We start from the raw sequence: 11,055 nt of genomic DNA, 5'->3' as shown, positions 1-11,055 counted from the left end.
TGAATGACAATTTCGCTGGATAGAGTATTCGTGGTTGTAGGTTTTGGATTTTCATTACTTTGAATATTTCTTGCCAGTCCCTTCTTGCCTGCAGGGTCTCCCTTGAGAAGTCAGCTGATAGTCTAATTGGGACCCCTTTGTACATAATTCTTTTCTTCTCTCTTGCTGCTTTTAAGATTCTCTCTTTATCTTTAATTTTTGACATTTTGATTATAATGTGTCTTGGAGTGGTTCTCCCTGGGTCCAGTTTTTTGGAACTCTCTGTGCTTCCTGGACCTGTAAGTCTATTTCCTTCCCCAAGTCTGGGAAGTTCTCCTTTATTATATTTTCACTCAATTTTTCAAGTTCTAGTTCATCTTCCTCGCTCTCTGGCAAACCAATGATTCTTATGTTGGGCCTTTTATAGCTGTCCCAGAGGTTTCTGATCCTCTCACCGTTGCTTCCCATTCCTCTCCCTGCATTGGTTGACTTCTTGTTCCTTCTCCATATTCCAGTTTGTTGAAATGAACTCTGAATTTTTTTTCCTCACCATCTGTCTTGTATGTGGTTTTGTTCCTTTCGTTATGAGTGTTTTTCGCTTCTTTCTCATCTTTTTCCAGATCTTTTGTGAATTCTGTAAGCCACCTGATAACAATGGCCCAGAACTGAGCATCTGACAGGTTTCTTATCTGTTCATCTGTCAGGTTCTCCATCTGTTGCCTGGTGAGCTGTGCCACTGGAATTTCTATAGTTGTCTGCCTCATTTTGACAGATGCGTTTTGTTTTCTTGGGCCGGCTGTAGGGGGCAGTGCCTGTGTACTCGTAATGACCCAGCGACCGGCCGCCGTTCGGCAGCCTTTCTTGCTGTGCTGTGGTGCTTTGTCGTCACAATCCAGCGACCAGTGCCTGTCCGCGACCTATTTCGCAGCCCTGTGGCGCTTTCTTTGGGGGCGGGGGTCCAAGGTGGATTCACACAGTTATTCCGCTAGGAGACCGGGATCCGTCCTCCCGCCCCCCTGGGCCTCACTGTTCAAGGCGATGTGGTGGCTGCTTTCCCCAGCGTTGGGGTCGCGAGCTGCCGGGGTTCGACTGCAGCCGGGGTTGTTCTCCCCGCCGCTGTCCCAGGTGCAACCACAAACAGCGCCGCCCCCTTTCGCTTTTACCTGCCCAAAGGGCACCGCTGGTTTATAACTTCATATGTTGGGCTTCCGTGTAGTTTTATTTTCTGGAATTTCTAGTTATCCTTTGTTTTGAAGTAGTTGTATTCCTCTCTAGTTGTAGAGGGAGACCTAGTGCGTCCGTCTAAGCCTCCATCTTGGCCGGAAGTCCAACTGACATTTTGGAACTTCCTGAAATCATCATACTTTCTACCCTTATGTCTGATTCCTCTGCAATAATCTTTGCTTCTCTGATATGAGCTGTCAGTACAAGTCCACAACAGTCAGCATCCTTTCTGCCTCAACAGAGCTTCTCACTACTGTTTCCTTTGTCACCAGCTATATACACCAACTCCCACAACCACCTCTTCTCACACTACTAAACTTACTCCTTACACCAATCAATCAGCTTCTTCTAACATTCTTAGAAACCTAACAGCAAGTGCCATATAAAATGTCACTAACTCTCCTGCAATCACTGCCTCCCCAACAATACTTGCAACTTTATCCACTAATACCATGCTTCAGGCTGCTTCTACCACAGTTGCGCTCTCTGCCTCACCTGGAGGCACCATTAGCACATCCATGACTGTGACCACTTCCATTCCCTCTACCACCACCAACGCCTACATTAGGCCTTCTCTTGCAAGCACAACTGCTCCTACCAGCTCCAACCTACTCTCTTGGCAACACCAGCCAGTACTACTGCTTCTGGGTGCAGAAGTTTCTTTTACCAGATCTTCCCCAGTGAGACTATCTGTTGTGCCCACTTCAGCTGATGTTACCACACTGGTTCCCAACATGATTTCACCTGCTATCCCTGCATTTATACCCACTACTTCTCTTTTCCCTATCACATAAGCAGCCATTGACACAGGCACTGTCACCAACACAGATGGTGCTGCCAATACTTCCTCTGCTGCCTCCATTACTGCTCCAACTAATAGTTTATCAGATTTTACCTCATCTCTCAGCAGTTCATCACCTTCCATTACAAATCTGCTTCCTCCAGCTTACCCACACCAACTGCGACCACCCCTGAACCAATGGACATTCCCACTTCCTCTATCACACATACCCATTCCACATTTTTTACTCTATTATACTTGTAGCCACAAGGCCACCCACTCTCTCTCTAGCAAATGCCCTGGTCATCACAGATTGCATGACATCTTATTCAAACACATTTGATGATACTATGCTTGATTATGAACTTGATACCACTGATCTCAGCACAGACACACTGATTCCATAAATTCTTCTAATGCTTTTAAAAGCTCTGATATCACACCAGCCACTTAACATTCCTACACAAAAAGAAGCAAACTTCTGATCTAAGACTTTTATATCTGCTGCTGCTCTGTTTATAACTTCATTCAAATAATTACCACCTATATCAATCAAGAAGTTGATGGGCAGACATAAGGGTAATTCCTGGAAGACCTAGCCTGACACCAAAAGGTTTGTAATGAATATTTCATCCCAGAAACATCTTATATTTTATACTATTTCAATATATGTTTATCTGTTTACTTGGTGTGACAAGGAATTTTATCACAGTGCTGATACTGTGGAATGGTGGGGAAAATTAAGGAAAAGAACAAAATGATGAACAAACTATAAAATTGTCTGCTGTTCCAGTAATGATGATCTTATAGAAATAAACTTCTTTGTCAGCTAATGTATGAAATAAAAGATTTATAAATAAATAGAGTGTTTCAAAATGTAGACTTTCCATGTTGAAAATGAATGTAACACCCCCAACTTCTGCACTATTGGCTCCTGTCCAAGTATGAGAACAGTTATACAGAAAGAGACTTGTCTTTGGGTGGTGGACATACAATGCAATATACATATGATGTATTATAAAATTGTACACCTGGAATCTATATAATTTTATTAACAAATGTCATACCCAATAAATTTAATAAAACTTGAACACATAAAGTTAAAATAGCTTTTTTAAAAAAGAACAGGCACAATATATGAAGTTATCATGAAGACAGTCATAACAATTCTCATCCAGAGGATATATTTTCATAGCATTTTCCATTTTCTTGGCCTGAAAGGATTGTGTATCCTCTTATGAGATACATTATGCCTGTCAATAGATGTCTGCTGACAGTGAGTCAAGCTGATGTTTCACCATTCTCCCCTACTCTTCACAGAGCTCTTGAAAAGCCTCCTACAAAGTGTAATTCTTTTCACTTTTAACTGATTTCCTCTTAAAGAATCATCTCATTATGTGATTTAATTCTTGAGGTCATATGCAAATAGAGCAAAGAATTTATTTGGGTCAACCAGAGGCATTTTATATTTATATGCCAAGCCCACCTTTCTCTTACTAGAGTTAAAGTATTTCCCCAGAGTTATCTTGGGATTCTTATAGCCAAAGACAAAATTTTTTTCCCACAGATCCTGAATCCAGGGATTAGTAAATTTCCCAGAGAAACAATATTTTAGCATTAGGCTTGCTCAGTATGGCCTGTGTCTCTGGTAGGCAAAGGATGAGAGAAAGTGTAGGTAATCAGTAGTTATAAATTTAACACCACTCACCAATAACACCAAAGCAAAAAGAAGCTATAATGTGTCTTATGTATACATATTGTTACTCTAACAATAACAATTTTATGAAGTTAATATCAGAAAATGCTGTTTAAAAAGGTGAATGTACCAGTTACCCCACACAAAATACCTCACCAATTATAGTATATGCTCTCTCATTTACTTTATTTGTGTTTTGGTTAATGGAAGATGATCAATATATTTAAAACTCTGAAAACATGTATTCATTTGCTAACTGTATACAGTGCCATAGCATAAATCACAGGTAACGGAATACAGTGGCTTCAAAACATGTAAGCTACAATGTCCAGGTTTCCAAACACATCAAGGTCCCTGTAAAAATACCATTCATAAACCCTGCCTAAGTGTAGGAATTTATAGGAAATAGAAAACACAATAAGGAAAAAAAGAGAGAAAGAATATGAAATTCTTACTTGGTACAAAACAAAAAAAATCAATAAAAGGATACAATGCTCAGGAATATCTTCAGGAGCATATGTGATTTGAGAGGCTTGGTCTCAGAGGATGAAATAGTCAAGAGAGAAAAGACTGGCACCAAAGGGTAGATTGTCTATTGAACAGGAAAACTATAAATTTAATTCAATGAGGATTTCAATAGGTAATTCAATAACATTTCAAAATTGGCTTCAGATTTTGGAGTTAAAGATAAAATTAGCTATGATTTTAAAATGCAATGATATTTATCATCCTTAAATTCATTTTCCCAGTGGATCAAGCCAAAGAATGTGACTCCTCTCTCTTTGAATTGCCTTATCCAGTTTATGAGCAAATGTTTTTAGTGCTAACTGCAAAAAAATCTAACCACTCTCGCATCTTCATCCACCTTTGTCCAAGTCATCACCATCTCTGTCCCACTGTCAAATATTACTGGTCTCCTTGCCTCCATCCTTGCCTCTTTCCTGTCATTCTTTCTATATTATAGCCAGTTATCTTTTTAAACAGGAGTTAAATTATATCACTGCTCTGCTCAAAATCCTGCAATGGCTCCCATCTGGGCCATTTCCTCTCTGTCACCATCTCTTTATGCTCCCTGCCCCCTGTTCCCTCTTCTAAGAAATACTGGCTCGACTGCTGGTCCTCAACAAAACTAGGCATGGTTCACCTTAAGTCTTTCTGCCAAGAATATTCTTCGTCTGGAAACCACAAGATTCATTCCGACACCTTCTTCACACTTTTGGCCAAATGTCATTTTTTCAATGACACCTTCCATTATCATCTATTTCAATGTCTCCTCTATTACCACTTCTGATTTTCCTTAGCTAAGTCTATTTTTTCCACACAAGTTATCACCTTTAATATACTATATAATTAACTTAATTTATGTCACACACACAACCTGGAATAAAATCTCTATAGGGAGGAATTGTTTTTTCTCTAGTTGACTGATGTAATGCAATACTTACAGCAGTGTCTGAAACATAGAGGCATTTGATAAAAATGAGGGAATGTTTTCCATTACTTAAATCTACTAGGTTTTAGTCTGATAAAATAAAAATTTAAATTAATAAGTATAGAAAACATTGCTAGCTCTTTACCAAAAAAGTAACTATTTCCTCCTCTCTGGGCATATAGCTAGACATTTCCCAGCCTGCTTCCTGTGCTATTAATTGGTCATATGACTGAGTTCCACACTACGGAATATGACAGAGGCAATACAGTTATTACAGTTATTTCCAGACCAAGGCTCTAAGAAGTCTCCTATCTCCTCCCCTATTTCTCTTTCACCAGCTGGATAAAGGTGTTGATGGGGCCCTAGTAAATGGTGGGGCCACAAAATAAAAGGAGCTTGAACCCATGAATCATTACATAAAATAAAACTGCCCACTGAGTTAGAACAATAATGTTGAATCAAATAATAGTCTTCTCTTGAGAACATTATACATTTTGGGTTCTATTTATTCTAGCAGAAAGCATTATTCTAATGTGTAAAACATCTACACTGTACAATAAAGTTTGATGCAAAGTGCTACAGATCTACAGAGGACATGAAGATGAAGACGACAGCAAGTCTATTACTAAACTAGTAGGAGAAGTAGACACATGTAAATTACTAAAAGCAAACTACTTAAGTGTTATTCCTGGGCAAACAGTTTTGTTTTTTTTTTTTAAAGGAGAGAATACTATGAGAAGACAGGTGGAGCTTAATTTTGATAGGGGACCTTGGTAAAGTACTTAAAGGATTACATAGCAATGTCTAAAAGGGAAAGCATGAAAGATCTTTTTTAAATATAAAGCTTTAATCTATAGAGAACAAACTGAAAGAAAAGCCATCAGCTAGCATGGCTGAGAGAAAATATGACATAAACTCAAAGGCTACTGACTGGTCCATAGAAATATGTCAATAAGTGCTTGTTGCATAAATGAAACAGGTTACCAAAACCTCCAGAAAACTTAAGTTAAGCACGTAGAAAAAGTTGGTGCAGTGAAACACAGCACAAATTCCTCAGGAAGGAAGACAAAAGACAACTGACAAACACAATATGACAACCATTTATTCCTTTGGTTAAGCAGAACTCTTCAATCAAACTTAGGCATGATGTTCTCCTTTAGTACAATATATCCTATATCTAAAAAAGAATGAAATAGAAAAAAAAACAGGTTATAATAATCATTGTTGTCTCACTGGTTCTTCTTACTTGTGTCCTTAGTTTTACTTACTCTTGGATTCTGAAGATGCTCAAACACAATAACTGACAAGAATCCATTTCACTACTTTGACTACATCAGGAAGAAAAGACACCACAAGGGTAGGTACAGGGAATTTTCAATAGAGACCCAGAGCCAGTCCTTTAAACTGTAGGTTTTTTGGGTTAATGAACATTTTCAGGCACTGTGAAAGGATGAACTCCTGATATGCTTTCAGTGAAAGTACAATGAGTGATGCTGTTCTTATAAACTAGCAAAATACATAGTAGGGAATATGACAAAGAATAGGACCCATATACCCCATTTAGAAAATCCAGGTCCATTAATAGGCATTTCTAGACTTCTAAACTTATAACATCAAATAAGGTTCACTCACTTCAACATGGGTTTAAATTAATTGAATGATTGTCTTACTGACTGAATAGTTTGGTTCATAATAGTACTACTTAGAAATCTAATCATAGCATCTATTTGTTATAGTATAGTAAAGAGTAAAATTGTTTTAATTAACTCTGTGATTCCCTCTTATTCCATTATTATAGTCCTGCAGTTTAATTCATTTCCCATGAAAGGCAAAGGACTAACAAAAATAAGACCATATTAGAGAAGAAATGTCCCAAAAAGAAAAGTTTTCTTCTCTTTATTGTGGAATTTTTAGAGAAAGATACATTATTTTTAAATTTTCTGTAGTAGCATAACAGGTAAAAACAAAAATAGCTTTGGAGTCAGGGAGTCATGTTTTTAAACCCTAACCTTTTCACTTTCTAGCTTTAAGACCTTGAACAAGTTGTTTAAATATTTACTTAGTTTTTCTACCTATAAAATGAAGGTGGTTTTATTCAATTCCTAGGGTTGTTGCTAGAATTAAGGGAGTAATATAAATAACATGTAGCCCACTTTTTAGCACAGTTCAGTAAACAGTAGCTACTCAGTAAATGGTAGACCTCCTTTTCTAGACTGCAAACTGTGTTCTTATGATATATTGTATTAACTGGTTAGAAATCATCATTATCTTACAAATTGTTTCTAATGCTCATATTCCATGTCTTCAAAAAATTCATTCCTAATTCAGTGAAATATATGCCTTATCATGCCAGCTCTTGGTATTATACAGTAGTAGAGGGCAACCAGTTGTAACTTAACATAAAATTTACTAAATATACCAAGTAATCATATTCAATGCTGAAATACAGTTTGTAGCACCCTTTGAATATCGATGAATAATAATCTGAAATTCAAAATGGCTCAACATTATATTCTCTTTTACATGCTTAATTATTTTTTTAAATTTTAGATAAAAAACTATCTGTTTCCAAAAATGAAAATATGTTAAAGTATTAAATATAAGGCATTAAAATCAATATATTGTGTCTTGGCATTTATATTTTGCCCCCTTAGAAAACAAAGAAAAGGTTCCACTTGACCCTGAGCCTCTTGGTGCTCACTATCTGCTTTTTGGTTAAATATCACTGAGTCCCGTTTCATTCATATATGATTTAAAGACATTATATGCAACTTAAAGTCATTAATATATAATTTGAATGTTTTACATGTACCAAGAAGTTACTTTTATTCATTTGAAGGGTGAAATAAACCACTGTAGGGGGGGAGCCAAAAAAAGCAGAATTTAATTATTAAAAATTGTGTGCATATTCTTACATATTTAATCTTCAGTCACCTTCAAAGTACTGTCCATTTGATGCAATACACTTATCAAGACGTTTTTTCCACTGTTCAAAACAGTTTTTGAACTCTTTGATTTTGATGCCTTTTAGTGCTTCTGCCATTCTTTGTGTCACTTCTTCCATATAAGCAAAACGTTTCTCTTTGAGGACTTTTTTTAATCCAGAGAAACAAAAAAAAAGTTGCTTGGGCAAGATTGGGTGAATAGGGAGGCTGGGGTAAGGGGGTCAAGCTGTTTTTGGTCAAAAACTGCATAACATTTAGCACAGGGTGGGCTGGTGAGCTCGTAAATCACCCATCATGAAATGTGTGAACAAGTTGAAAGAGTCTGAAGCTGAATGCAGCCTCTCACAACAATGCCAGCTGGTACACTGATACAGATGGGTTCCTAGAACACTAATCTAGCAGGGGAAGCCTGTACTATAAAAGGGCCTGGCCTCCACAAGATATTTCTGGGTTCTTTTGGGTCCCCCTCATAAAAATCATTTAGTCAACAACAGACAATTACTGAGTGCCTCTCAAGTACCATGTATTATTCTAGACACTAAATACAGTAATAAGAAAAATAACCATTAAATAAATATATGATATGTTAATAGTGATAAATGCTAAGGAGAAAAATGTTTAGCAAGGAAGGTTGACATACATCAAAATCAACTTAAAATTTTTTGGTAAGGCTACCAGAGAACACCTTTGAAATGTGGCTTTTAAGGAAATAGCTGAAGCAAATGAGGGAACTAAATGTGAGATTTCTTGGAGGAAGAATATTCTAGGCAGAGGGAACAACAACAAAGACAAAAGTTTTAAGGTAAAAGTGTGCCTGGTGTTTTCCAGGAACATCAAGGAGACCAGGATGACTTTATCTGAGTAAATATGAGGGAAATTAGGATGAGATTATGTTAGGATGGCAATGAAAACTAAATTATATAATGCCTTAGAGGTCATAGTAAAAAAATCTTTTACTCAGTAAGCAGCCATTGGAGGGTTTTGAGTGAAGAAATTACATAATGTGATTTATATTTTAGAGCCACTAGATGCTATGTTGAGAAAATATATATGTTTCACTGATCTGACTTATGTTTTAAACATACAAGCTATTGTGTTGAGTATTAAATATCCGTCGGCAGCCGTCCGTCTCGAGAGACGATGGTGTAGCTTCTTAAGAGTCCATCTGCACCGCCGAGAATGGCTATGCAGTCCGACTCGGGAGTGACACGGTATCCTGTCTCCTCCCGTGTTGAATCGACATCTTGCGATGACGCTGGAGTGTCCTCTCCAGTGAAGCTGAAGCTACAGAGCCTGGGCAGGGTGATATGGAGGGTCTGCTGTTGCCCATGCAGCAGACCCCCCCTCTCTTCGCAGCTGAAGGGTCCAAGGGAAAGACGGAGTCAATACAGCTTGGCTTCAGGTGCGCCGCAGGAGTTGCCGGTGTTGACTACAACGTCAAACCGCCTTAGGGACTCCGGCTCCGGATTTTCTGTCGGGGTTTACTCCCTTAGCCTTTCCCCTGAAGAGGTATGCCGCAAGGCAGCGGAGGTTTTTTGGAGTCAGAGTTTTCCTTCTCTGATGTGCCCTGACTGGAAGATCGAACCAGCGACACTTAGCTCGCAGGCCGACGCTCAATCCACTGAGCCAAACCAGCCAGGGCTATTAAATATAATGAAATATGATTAGAAATGGAAGAGTAGTTAGACATTACAATAGTGATTAAGTAAGATAGTGGTTGGCTGGAGCACAGAGGTAGCAGTAGAAATGGTTAGAAGTCATCAAATCCTGCATATATTGTGAAGTAGAGCCAACAGGACAGATTAGATCTGGAGGTGGGAGGGGGTGATGAGAGAGAAGTCAAATTTGACTCCAAAGTCTGTCCTAAGCAACTAGAAGGTTGAAGTTGCCATCATTTAAGATGGGGAAGACTTCACATGAGAACTTCTAGAGAATATCAGAAATTCAGTTTTAGATATACAGTATTCCCTCACTTATCATGGATATTACATTCTAGACACCCCCGCGAAGTAAGACCCTTACATTTATTCTACACTCCTAAACCTATGTAACTTTAAAAACATACATATACAGTACCACAAAATACCGTGATATAGCGAAAAATCCACGATAAATAATTAAATATAATATTTTTTAAAATCTTGCAATACAGTAAGTCTGCAATAAGTGAACCACGATATAGGGAGGGACTGCTATAATAGTATAAAATTATTGACAAAGAAAGAGATTTCAAGGAGGCAGTTGGATGGAAGAGCCTGAGTTCAGGGAAAAAAAACAGGAGAAATTTGATAAATGGAGTGACATAAGAATAAATAATATTATCAAGGAAGTGAGTGTGTGGCTCTAAATAAGGAAGAGGAGATCTCTGAAGAATGAACCAGAGGCCCTCCAAAATTAAGACATCAGGGAGTAGAGAGTAGGACTTCCAGCTTGAGAGTGGGAACCTCTGTGTTATGCACAGCAAAAGAGTGATTTTAATAGGGGTGGCATTGAGAAGGGCAAGATTTTTGTTCAGAAATGTGCCCAGTGCCATACTGTGGAAAAGGGAGGCAAGCATAAGACTGGGCCAAATCTCCATGGTCTATTGTGTGAAAGACCAGTCAGGCCCCTAGATTTCCTTACTTGAATGCCAAGTAGAACAAGGGTATCACCTGGGGAGAGGCGACAATGATGGAGTATTTGGAGTATCCCAAGAAGTACATCCCTGGAACAAAAATGATCTTTGTTAGCACTAAGAAGAGTTCAGAAAAGGCAGATTTGATAGCTTATCTCAGAAAAGCTACTAATGAGTAATAGTTGGCCACTGCCTAATTTATTACAAATAACTCACAACTTTTTTTGTGTACCATTTTTAAATTGATCTAGCATCAGAATTCAGATCATGAATGGCTAATAGAACATTTCTTTGGGGCAATCCTGATTTTGGTTTACATAAGATTGGATAGTGCTTAAATGAATATGGTCAGCTTTTTGAACTTTAATGATAATTTCAATTCAG

At 38.0% G+C, this 11,055-nt stretch overlaps 1 pseudogene; it reads left to right on the top strand.

Moving 5' to 3' along the window:
* The first annotated feature begins 1,655 nt into the window (after positions 1-1,655).
* LOC150020021 (cytochrome c pseudogene) lies at positions 1,656-10,850 on the top strand (annotated as a pseudogene).
* The last annotated feature ends 205 nt before the right edge of the window (positions 10,851-11,055 follow it).

This window comes from Furipterus horrens, unplaced genomic scaffold (genome assembly GCF_987537825.1).
Source record: "Furipterus horrens unplaced genomic scaffold, mFurHor1.1.pri manual_scaffold_2, whole genome shotgun sequence".
In the NCBI taxonomy this organism is placed as follows: domain Eukaryota; kingdom Metazoa; phylum Chordata; class Mammalia; order Chiroptera; family Furipteridae; genus Furipterus; species Furipterus horrens.
The sequence above is the reverse complement of the archived record's forward strand: the minus strand, read 5'-3'. Positions and strand labels throughout refer to the sequence as shown.